Raw genomic sequence first — 12,497 nt, forward strand, 5'->3', positions numbered from 1 at the left:
CAGTGAAAGAAAACACATTGAAAATTCCCCCAATATTAGAACATCAGATAATTGTCAGATTCCTGACAGTTGTTCCAGAATTTAGGAATCCCTTTCTTTAGCAATTTGAGTTGCCAGACTCTGAGAGAAAGGAGCCAGGCATTCCCAAATTTGAACATGAGTCCTTATGTGTGACTTTGTTCATATATCTATATAAGTGAAAGGGTGGATGTATACACATCTAGGCACACATACACACCTGGGACTACTTTTCCAAAGAAAATATTTAGATAAAGTCATATTTTTTCTGAAGTCCACCTGAAACTCATGGACAAAGGCAACTGGTTATTCTTTCCTCTTTGTGCTAGGTCATTCTAGATTTAAGTTAAAGCAAAACAGTTTCCTCTGTAGCCAATATTTAAAGATAGCATTCATTTCTACTTACTTTAGAGTAAAAATAATCTCTCAAAGAAAAGAAGGATATCTATATCTATATTTTGACTCTTAACTATATGTATACTTCCCCAGAACTTCATTAAGACCATAGTGGGGGTTTTGTTTTGCCCAAATGCCCATTGTGTTGGTATACCTTCTCTGCTACTAAAGGAGGGTAAAATGATGGAAACTATTCAAAAGTAAAAGGGCTGGAATTTGTGTATATGTGTACGTGTGACTTTTTTTCTTTCCAATGGCTGAAGTAATTAAGATAAATGCTTGACATGCACCAAAATTTTGTTTTATTGATGACTAAGGAGTAATGAATGGCTCACAGAAAACAGCATTTGAGAACTAGAACCAAATGGTTAACAAACAGCTCAAAGCATGCCTTGGACCCTGCCCAAGCTGGGTACCAAGAAGAGGCCATCTTCAAGCCCACATTTTGGATCTGAGCAGTTCATCTGATTTTCATATCCTTGATATGGAGTCAATCCCTGGCTAAAACATCTGTAGAGCAACAGTAAACATCTATCATAGCTCAGCTGAACCTGTACTAGATGACTGATTTCCCCAAGGGCAAATTGAAGGTTTCCAGTTGGGCTGACATTACTGTGAGCTTAGAATACAAACAAACCAACTCCTGCTCCAACAAGCCTTCCCAGAGAACACCAACCACAGCAGATGGCAGCCTGGTATACACACACACACACACACACACACACACACACACACACACACACAAACTGTCTAGATTTGTCAGCTCAAGAAGGAAGAAATTCTAAATCTATAGTCTCAAACAGAACATGAAGTCAAGATACTGAGATTCCATGACACAACTGGTATGTTTCTAAATGGGTAAAAGCATGGGTTGAACCAAATGGCAATAGAAGGAAGGATTTTTTTTTTATAAAGTTACCCAAGGAAAAATCGAAATATATTTCTCCAGCAGCATGTACTCACCAGCATTTATTTAACAAAAGTAGTGACTTAGCTACAGTATTTTGTATGCTAATATTATAATAGCTTAAAACAGGCCTCTATCATAATGTCTTTCCCTAGCCCTAGGCAAAATTCCCCAGGAATCAAACTCTTTTTGTCCTTTGTTGCAACCCTCATGTCCCACTCCTCTCCCCCCGCTCCACATAACATATACACTATTAGATGTATACTGGAGGGAGGATCTTGCTATCATTTTCATGTAGTCTGTGTATAAATAATACCAGCCACATTAGACTTCTTCCCCTCTCCAATAATAATTATCATTGCTGTAGATCTCTCCTCTGTGTTGTTGTTGTTGTTGTTCAGTTGCTAAGTCAAGTCCAACTCTTTGAAACCCCATGGACTGCAGCATGCCAGGCTCCTCTGTCCTCCACTATCTCCCAGAATTTGCTCAAATTCATGTCTGTTGAGTCCATGATGCTATCTAACCATCTCATCCTCTGCAGCCCCTTCTCCTTCTGCCTTCAGTCTTTCCCAGCATCAGGGTTTTTCCCAATGAGTCAGTTCTTCACATCAGGTGGCCAAAGTATTGGAGCTTCAGCGTCAGTCCTTCCAATGAATATTCAGGGTTGATTTCCTTTAGGATTGACTGGTTTGATCTCCTTGCTGTCCAGGGGACTCTCAAGAGTCTTCTCCAGCACCACAGTTGAAAAGCATCAATTCTTTGGCCCTCAGCCTTCTTTATGGACCAACTTTCACATCTGTACATGACTACTGGGAAAACCATAGATTTGACTATACAGACCTTTGTCAGCAAAGTGATGTTTTTGCTTTTTAGTACACTGTCTAGGTTTGTCATAGCTTTCCTTCCAAGGAGAAAGCATCTTTTAATTTCATGGCTGCAGTCACTGTCTGCAGTGATTTTGGAGCCCAAGAAAATAAAATTTGTCACTGTTTCCACTTTTCCCCCTTCTATTTGCCATGAAGTGATGGGACCAGATGCCATGATCTTAGTTTTTTGAATGCTGAGTTTCAAGCCAACTTTTTCACTCTCCTCTTTCACCCTCATCAAGAGGCTCTTGGGATGACCCAGAGGGATGGGATGGGGAGGGAGGTGGGAGGGGGGTTCAGGATGGGGAACACATGTACACCCATGGTGGATTCATGTCAATGTATGGCAAAACCAATACAATATTGTAAAGTAAATAAATAAATAAATAAATAAATAAATAAATAAATAAATAAAACTGAAAAAAAAAGAGGCTCTTTAATTCCTCTTCACTTTCTGCCATAAGGGTGGTATCATCTGCATATCTGAGGTTTTTGATATTTCTCCTAGCAATCTTTTTTTTAAGAAATGAAACAAAGATGAATATTTTTAATGATAAAAGGTACAATTCACAGAAGATAGACATCATAAACCATTAGACACCTAACAACAAAGAAACAAAGATACATAAAGCAAAAATCAGAAGAAATATAAGGGAAAAGAAAAAATATATAATCATAGTGAGACATATTAACATTTCTCTGAGAATATTTTATCAAGTGCAGAAAAAATAAGAATAGGAGCATCTTGAATGATGTCATTAATAATTTAAATATAATAGATTTCTATTTATATTAATTTATATTAATCTTATATCCTACACAAATATATTTAAAATTTTGTATCCCATACATTGTTATTAGATGTCCATAGGGCATTTAGAATAACTGACAAATCTCCTGGCAATCTTGATTCCAGCTTGTGATTCATCCAGCCTGACATTTATATGATGTACTCTGCATATAAGTTAAATAAGCAGGGTGACAATATACAGCCTTGTCATACTTCTTTCCCAATTTTGAACCAGTCATTGTTCCATGTCCAGTTCTAACTGTTGCTTCTTGACCCACATACAGGTTTCTCAGGAGACAGGTAAGATAGTCTGGTATTCCCATCTCTTTAAGAATTTTCCACAGTTTGTCATGGTGAAGAGGCTCATGTAATTCAATGAAGCTATGAACCATGTCATACAGAGCCATCCAAGACAGACAGGTTATAGTAAAGAGTTCTGATAAAACGTGGTCCAGTAGAGAAGGAAATGGCAACCTACTCCAGTATTCTTGCCTGGAGAACCCCATGGGCAGTATGAAAAGGCAAAGATATGATGCTGGAAGATGAGCCACCACTCCTGCCCCCAGATCGGAAGGTGTCCAATATGCTACTGGGGAAGAGCAGAGAGCAATTACTAATAGCTCCAGTAAGAATGAAGTGGCTGGGCCAAAGTGGAAACAATGCTCAGCTGTGGGTGTGTCTGGTGGTGAAAGTAAAGTCTGATGCTGTAAAGAACAATATTGCATAGGAACCTGGAATGTTGGGTCCATGTGTGTGCTCAGTCACCCAGTCATGTCTGACTCTAGCCCACCAAGCTCTTCTGCCCATGCAATTTTCCATGCAAGAATACTGGAGTGGGGTGCCATTTTCTACACCAGGGCATCTTTTCAACCCAGGGATTGAACACACATCTCACGCCTTGGCAGGTAAATTCTTTACCACTGATGTCACTCATGAATCAAGGTAAATTGGATGTGGTCAAGCAGGAGATGGCAAGATTGAACATCAACATCTTAGGAATTAGTGAACTAAAATGGACAAGAATGGGCAAATTTAATTCAGATGACCATTATATCTACTACTGTGGGCAAGAATCCCTTAGAAGAAATGGAGTAGCCCTCATAGTCAACAAAGAGTCTGAAATGCAGTGCTTGGGTGCAATCTCAAAAACGACAAAATGATCTCGATTCATTTCCAAGGCAAACCATTTAACATCACAGTAATCCAAGTCTATGCCACAACCACTGATACTGAAGAAGCTGAAGTTGATCGGTTCTATGAAGACCTACAACATCTTCTAGAATTAACACTGAAAAATAGATGCCCTTTTCTTCACAGGGGATTAGAATGCAAAAGTAGGAAGTCAAGAGATACTCAGAATAACAGGCAAGTTTGGCCTTGGAGTACAAAATGAAGCAGGGCAAAGGCTAACAGAGTTTTGTCAAGAGAACACACTAGTCATAGCAAACACCCTTTTCCAACAACACTCCTCTGTGAGAAACAGTTAAAAGAGCCAAGGTAATTGTTGGGCAGAGTGGGGATAAATGAAGAGACAGGGCTTTATAAATCAAAGTAGAATAGTCCAATAGATAAAGTATGAGATTAACAATGAACATGTTTTGATATCATTTATGAAATAGTCTTTTTTCATTAAAAAATGCTCCAAGTCCCCCTTTGCCTATGAGTCAACTAGCCCAGGAATATTCTGGGCCCACCAATAATTTTTTTCCAAGGAAGCCTGGAGAGATGATTAGTAAAGCAAGGAATCTATTCTGCCTTTGGTTTCACCTGTAAAAAAATGTGACTGTAATTTTGATTCTTACCTTATTTTTCCCAATGGACTGATGAAATTAAAAAGATGACAATAAAATGTGCTGAGTATCTTAGAAATATGTGCCATAGTACACTAGATAGCAATCACAAAACACAGGCTAGATTTCTCTAATAGGATCATTTGCTTATGAGAAATGGGAGCTTTCCTGCTGCTGCTGCTAAGTCACTTCAGTCGTGTCTGACTCTGTGCGACCCCATAGACAGCAGCCTACCAGGCTCCCCGTCCCTGGGATTCTCTAGGCAAGAACACTGGAGTGGGTTGCCATTTCCTTCTCCAGTGCATGAAAGTGAAAAGTGAAAGTGAAGTCGCTCAGTCATGTCCGACTCTTCGCGACCCCATGGACTGCAGCCCACCAGGTTCCTCCATCCATGGGATTTTCCAGGCAAGAGTACTGGAGTGGGTTGCCATGAGCTTCCCTAGTCTGTAAATAATCTTCAAACAGTCTGTGAGCCAGCACAGAAAGAGTTTCTGAAATAGTGACTGCTAGCACAGACACGGAGAAGGCAATGGCACCCCACTCCAGTACTCTTGCCTGGAAAATCCCATGGATGGAGGAGCCTGGTAGGCTGCAGTCCATGGGGTCGCTAGGAGTCAGACATGACTGAGTGACTTCACTTTCACTTTTCACTTTCATGCATTGTAGAAGGAAATGGCAACCCACTCCAGTGTTCTTGCCTGGAGAATCCCAGGGACAGGGGAGTCTGGTGGGCTGCTGTTTATGGGGTCGCACAGAGTCGGACACAACTGAAGTGACTTAGCAGTAGCAGTAGCACACTGACAGGAAGTAGGAAGTCTGTGACTCCAGAACAGAAGGAAACAGGGAAAAGTGGAATTAAGTAGTCTTTTGAGGTAGAGCCTGCTTCAAGGACTATTATGATCACCATAGGAAGGTGGCCCTCAAAGCCATGTTTAAGGAACACATCTTCATTCTCTCTCCCTCTCTCTCTTCCCTGCACATACTTAGATATGATATCCCTTGAAGACTACATGAAACTTGGGCCTAACACCCACATACCTTTCTTATCATATATATGTACAGATATAGAGGCACCTAGGCAATCTGAGCTGCATTCAGAAACAGGTCCATATAGACATTCAGAAGAAAACATGGAATAGCTAGCTAACTGACCCAGGACACACAAATTGCATAAAATGAGTTGAGTAGGTATATTTGGGGGGTAGTGGTGAATATTTACACTCTCATCCACACCCAAGTTTAGAACCAATTGAGAGACACAGGAAGCAGAGAGGCAGAGATTTAAAATATCTGTTTACTACTGTTACAAACTGATTGGAGAACCTGGGAGTATGTAGACATCCATAATAGGCTTCTTCTTACCCTCTTCACTTAGCTCAAGAGAATTGACAACTCACCCAAAGGTGGGGAAAGAGGCCAAGAAAGTTATTCTAACAGAAGCACTTCCAAAGGGAAATATGAAGAGAGCAGAATGGAAGATTCCAAACCATTCCCTCACCTGCAGAAGAGGGGTCTATGACAGAGACACTATTAATAAAGTTATCATAGGATACTTCTCCAGCCTCCCTATCTTGAAATCCTGGTTTTACCACTTCCTGGCTTAGTTTCCTCACTTGGAAAGTAGTTACAAAAACCTGCTTTGCAGGGTCTTTGTAATCTTTGCCAAAAATATTTGAAAAACGGTATTGAATGGTACCCAGCAGTTAGTGATTGTTTTCTGAATATGAGGTAAATTGGCGGGTAAAGAACCCTTCTGCCAGTGTAGGAGATGTAAGAAACTTGGGTTCAATCCCTGGGTCAGGAAGATCCCCTGGAGGAAGGCAAGGCAACCCACCAGTATTCTTGCCTGGAGAATCCCATGGACAGGGAAGCCTGGTGGACTACAGTCTGTGGAGCCACAAAGAGTAGGGCATGACTGAAGCGACTTAGCACGAATGAATACTAAGTTTTCTGTTGAAACATTGTTTTGGTGCATATGTAAGTCCTTTAAAAGAACTGTTATGGTCAGATGACACTATAGACTCAATACAATCCCTATCAAGATTCCAATGGCATTTTTTACAGAAATAGAAAAGAAATCCTAAAATTGGTATGGAACCACAAAAGACTCCAGATAGTTAAAGCGATCTTGGGAAAGAAGAACAAAGCTAGAAGCACTACAATTCCTGATTTCAAAATATATTACAAAGCTAGGTGTTTTGTGCTGTGCTAAGTCACTTCAGTTGTGAACAACTCTTTATGATCTCATGAACCGTAGCCCACCAGGCTCCTCTGTACATGGGATTCTCCAGGCAAGAATACTGGAGTGGGTTACCCGTGCCCTTCTCCAGGGGATATTTCTGACCCAGGGATTGAACCCAAGTCTCTTACATCTTCTGCATTGGCAAGCGGGTTCTTTACCACTAGTGCCACCTGGGAAGTCATAGTAATCAAAACAATAGGATACTAGCATAAAAAACAGACACATAAACCAGTGGAAGTAAATAAAGAGCCCATAAATAAACTCCTGCATAGACTTTCAACCAATATTTGACAAGGGAGATGAGAACATCCAGTGGGCAAAGGATAATTTCTTCAACAAATGATATTGGGAAGACTGGATATCCACATGCAAAAGAATGAGCTGAACCCCTACCTTATGCCACTCACAAAAATTAACTCAAAATGGATTAAAGACTTAAATATAAGACCTGAAACTGTAAAACTAAGAGAAGAAAACATAGGGAAAATTTTCATGCTGTTGGTCTTGGCAACAATTTCTTGGACATGACACCAAAAGCATGGGAAGCAGAAGCAAAAATAAATATATGGGACTACATCAAACTAAAAAACTGTACAGAAAGCAAAAAAAACCAACAAAAATTGTAGACAAGGCAACCTATAGAATGGGAGAAAATATTTGAAAATCATGTATCTGATAAGGAGTTAATATTCAAAACCTATAAGGAAATTATGCAACTCAATAGCAAAGAAGAAACAGAAAAAAGAAAAAGCAAATAACTAGATTAAAAATGGGAAAAGGATTTGAATTTTTCCAAAGAATGTATACCAATGTCCAACAGGTTTATGAAAAGCACAGCTCACTAATCATCAGGGAAATGCAATGCCTTTCACATCACACCTGTTAGAATGGTCATTATTAAGAAAAATCACATTAACCATTGTTGGCAAGTGGGTTGAAAAATTGGAATCATTGTACATTGTTGGTGTGAATGTAAAACAGTGCAGCCAGCATGGAATACAATATAGAAGTTCTTCAAAAACTTAAAAATAGAACAACCATGTGATCTAGAAATCCTACAACTAGGTATTTATCCAGAAGAATTTAAATCAGGATCTTGAAGAGATGTTTGCACTCTCAAGTTCATTGCATCATTATTCACAAGAGTCAAGAGGTGGAAACACCTAAATGCCCATTGACCAATGAATGGATAAAGAAGATGTGAGATATGTGTATATATATATGAATATGTGTGTATATATATGTGTGTGTGTGTATATATATATATATATAATATATATATATATATATAATGGAATATTATTCAGCTTTGAAAAGGAAATACTGTCATACTACAATGTGAATAGACATTGAGAACTTTGCTAAGTGAAATAGGCTCATCACTAAAGGACAGCTACTTTATGACTCCACTTATATGAAAAATCTATAACAGTCAAGTTTGTAGAATCAGAGTGAAATAGTGGTTGCCAACAGCTGAGGAGAGGTGGGAATGGATGCTACTATTCAATGGGACCAAAGTTTCAGTCATGCAAGATGAAAATATTCTAGAAATCTTCTGTACAACATTGTGCATGTAAATGATACTTTACTGTACACTTAAAATTTTGTTCAGAGGGTAGATTTCATATGTGTTTTTGACACAATAGAAAAAAATCTGATCTTTTACTAGAGCAAGGATTCTGAAGCTAGGGTCTATAAGCCTTAGCATGAACTATATACAACATGGGATGATCATGTTTAGATTTCTAGGAATTTCTAGGGGAGATCGTGCATAGCTTTCCCTAGACTCTCAAAAGGATCCTAAATTTAGAGAGGAGCTAGAGGCACTGCTTTGAGGAAAATTGTATTCCAATTGAGCTAAAAAGTAAAATAGTTCAGAGAATGATTGGTATTTCAATCTCTTTCTTTCCAAAAAGGTAAACTGGTCAATAGATTTCTAAAGAAGAAAAGACTCTTGTGAGGATTTTTTTAAAAACTTCTCTCTCTGTTTCTGGCGATGGACTTCTGCCCACCTCCCCTGTCTGCTTCTTTTTAGATCCTTTGTGATCCTTCTTGACTTTTAAACACTAGCATGATTTTAAAAATAGCATAATCCAAGATTTCATCTTAATCTTCCTTTTCCTATCATTCTGTCGTTCCTACCATATATCCCTGCATGAGATTATCCACTCCAAATGGCTTCAACCATAATCCAAGTGTGTTTTATCAATCACTATTCCTCTCTTGATATGTGGTTTCCTATTTCTACCTGCCTACTGGACTTCCCAGGCTTCCCTGATGGCTCAGCAGTAAAGAATCTACCTACCAATGCAGGAGACATGGGTTCAATCCCTGGGTCGGGAAGATCCCCTGGAGAAGGAAATGGCAACTCACTCCAGTATTCTTGCCTGGGAAATGCCATGGACAGAGGAGCCTGGTGGGCTACAGTCCATGGGGTCACAAAAGAGTTGGACATGACTTAGCGACTAAACAACCAAAAACAAACAAACTGGACTTTCTATGTTTTTACCCAAAGGCAATTTAATGTATTTTAGAGTGAATTTATTTTCTGTCCATTGACTGCATCGCGCAGACACACACACACACACACACACACACACACACACACACACACACAGAAATACGCCCCTGGTCTCTTCATTGCTTTATTTTCACATGGTTCATCTCCATCATTAAGGCTTCGTTTACACATATACTATGTTTAACCGCTTGCCAGGAAGTAATCCCAAAATTTTTTAAACTGTAGAGGAACTCAAGAAATCAAGTAGCCCAATCTTTTCCATTTATAGAGAGGGGTAGTCATCTGCTTAATATCATACAGCAATTTAATGGCAGAACCAGCTTAAAATCCAGGCATCTCACATTCTACCCGGTATCCTTTCCACTACATGATCATGCTCCCACAAACTGTGGAAAGAATGAGATCCCTGCTACTAGCCGTGATTTTTAAAATATACTTTATTTATTTATTTTTGGTTGCAATGGGTCTTTGTTGCTGTGCACAGGCTTCTCTAGTTGCGGTGAGCAGGGCTACTCTTCATTGCAGTGCATGGGCTTCTCATTGTGGTGGCTTCTCCTGTCGTGGAGCATAAGCTCTTAGGTAGGTGCATGGGCTTCAGTAGTTGCAGCACCTGGGCTCAGCAGTTGTGACTCGGGGGCTTAATTGCTCTGCAGCCTCATATGGAATCTTCCCAAATGAGTGATTGAACCAGTGTTTCCTGCATTGGCAGGCAGATTCTTATCCACTGTACCGCCAGGGAAGTCCTAGCAGTGATTTTTATCAGTAAAGAAGATTATCTGTCCATCTGATGTTCAAAATGGCTACTTATGTGATATTTTTCACCAGGGATTAGATAATTAATTTATGTTCTTTTGCTGTAATAATGGAAAGGATAAACTGAAAAGTGCTGCAAGACAGTTTGGAGTAAGCCTTACAATGAAGGTAGACTGGTTAAAGGCTAGCTCAGTGCTTGCTTTCATAACAATGTTGTGAGGATTTTGACTCTTTCCTTGCCAAAGTGTTTTCATATGTATTATTTCATTTTAATCTTCAACAGACCTGGGAGGGACAGAGGTCAGGACTTAATAGTTGATGTTTACAGATGAATAAAATGAGACTGAAAACAGTTCAGTGATTTGCCCAAGATGACCCATCTAGTTAGTGACAAGGCCAGGGCTCAGATGTGTGTCTCCTGCTTCCTAATCTTCTTTCTTTTAGTCTAGACACATAATTCTAGAAGACCTTGAGTGATAACTACAGACCCTGTGAACTGAAATTTATGGATTTCAATATGCTGAAACTGAAACATGCTAAGTTCTAATCAAGTGACAATCATGGAGATAGAAGTCTTAAAAAGAAGGGAAAAAAGCTCAGTTGCAAGGTGGAGCAGAGCAAATGAGTGTTATGTCATAGGTTGACATGTGATCAAGAATCAACAAACCCAGCTGCCATTTTCTCAAATTTTCTGCTTTCTAGTGGGAGAAATGCAAACCAAGGGGAAAAAAAAGTGAACATGATTGAAATGATTTTTGCAGGTCTAAAAATCTTAAAGATTGAAGGTGGTTCCCTATGTGAATCATCTTTCAAGATTCTTTATTTTAAAAAAATCATTGAACTACTGTTGATTTATAATGTGTTTGTTTCTGCTGTACAGCAAAGTGAATCAGTTATACACATCTAAAGGAGTTTTCGAAAGCAGGTGATAAACATAAAAAACTGCAGTTTTATTAAAGAAAAGTCAGGTCAGCATCATATAATGAAGACAGTCCAGGAGGCAAAGAAGAAACGATTGGGGGAGGGAGGAGAGCCTGTGAGAGAAATTTCAGTGGCCTGAAGGGGCACACACAGGCTGAAGTGTGTTGAAGAGGCTGTGACAGGTGAGGAAATGCAAGCAAAGAGTGACAAACTTGTCTGCAGAAAGCTGACTGTGGGAGGAAGGATGTCATGGTGTGTGTTCTTGACGATGAAGAAGAAAGTGCACAAGAAGGCATCGAGAGACTGAACAAGCAAGAACCTTGGAGGATCCTCTGGAGTCACGACTGAGTTGTCAAACCTTTCCTTGTTACTGTGAAGCTGTTTAAAAACTCACTGCCAGAATGTGGCTCCAGAGAAAACGTGGTAACTGTATCCAGGTCAAGACTGAGAAATCAGCCCAAGATTTGATAACAAATTCAAATATTGTGAAGACTACTAGCGTGGGTATTTTTTGGTCTGTTCTAAAAGCTCGGTTCAGACACTACAGCCTCAAGCATGAACAGATGAGCAGAGACGTTCTGGCCCTTGTCTAAAAGCCGATTCTTCCAAAAGGAACAACATTGTTAATTGACCAGCTTATCAATGGATGCTCTTTCCTGTAGGTTTGTTTAGGAGTGAAAACAATACTGCTAGTCATAAAGTTTGCTGATTCCTGGCTTGGTCATCTCAGTGGGGCAAGTGCAAGGCCGTGCCAGAAACTCCAGATGACTGGAATATACACAAGCACAGTGCTACCCATAAACCATAAACGCCAGCGCTGAGCCAGGGTGCGGCTGAGCCTGGGCAGGGGGCATCCTCAAAGTGCTTCTTTATTTAAACTATGCTCCAGGGCAATGTTTCATAATGACCCCACACACCTAGCTCGCACACACACAGCAGCCTACTCACACAGCCCCACTGTGTTCCCTGGCGTGCTTGCTTGACTTTCCATCCCTCTAGGCAAGATCCACAAATTAGCAGCTTTGTAACCCTCCCAGGACCCGGTTCTCGGGGCCTTCAGAAGAAAAAGGCAGTCAGAGAAATATGAACGCGCTAATCGGGAAACCAGCATTTCAGCCCACTCAGCCACGCGGGCCATCCACACTAACGACTTTCACCTCCCCTGGCCTTGGCTGGCTGGAGGGGCGGGGAACTCGGCAGTAAGGAGGAGGACCAAAGCCGGGGGGGGGCGGGGGGGGGAAGCTGCTTGAATGAAACAATGTAACAATTGATGTGAAGCCTCGCCTCACTCCC

The sequence above is a fragment of the Odocoileus virginianus genome, unplaced genomic scaffold (genome assembly GCF_023699985.2).
Source record: "Odocoileus virginianus isolate 20LAN1187 ecotype Illinois unplaced genomic scaffold, Ovbor_1.2 Unplaced_Contig_18, whole genome shotgun sequence".
Taxonomy (NCBI): domain Eukaryota; kingdom Metazoa; phylum Chordata; class Mammalia; order Artiodactyla; family Cervidae; genus Odocoileus; species Odocoileus virginianus.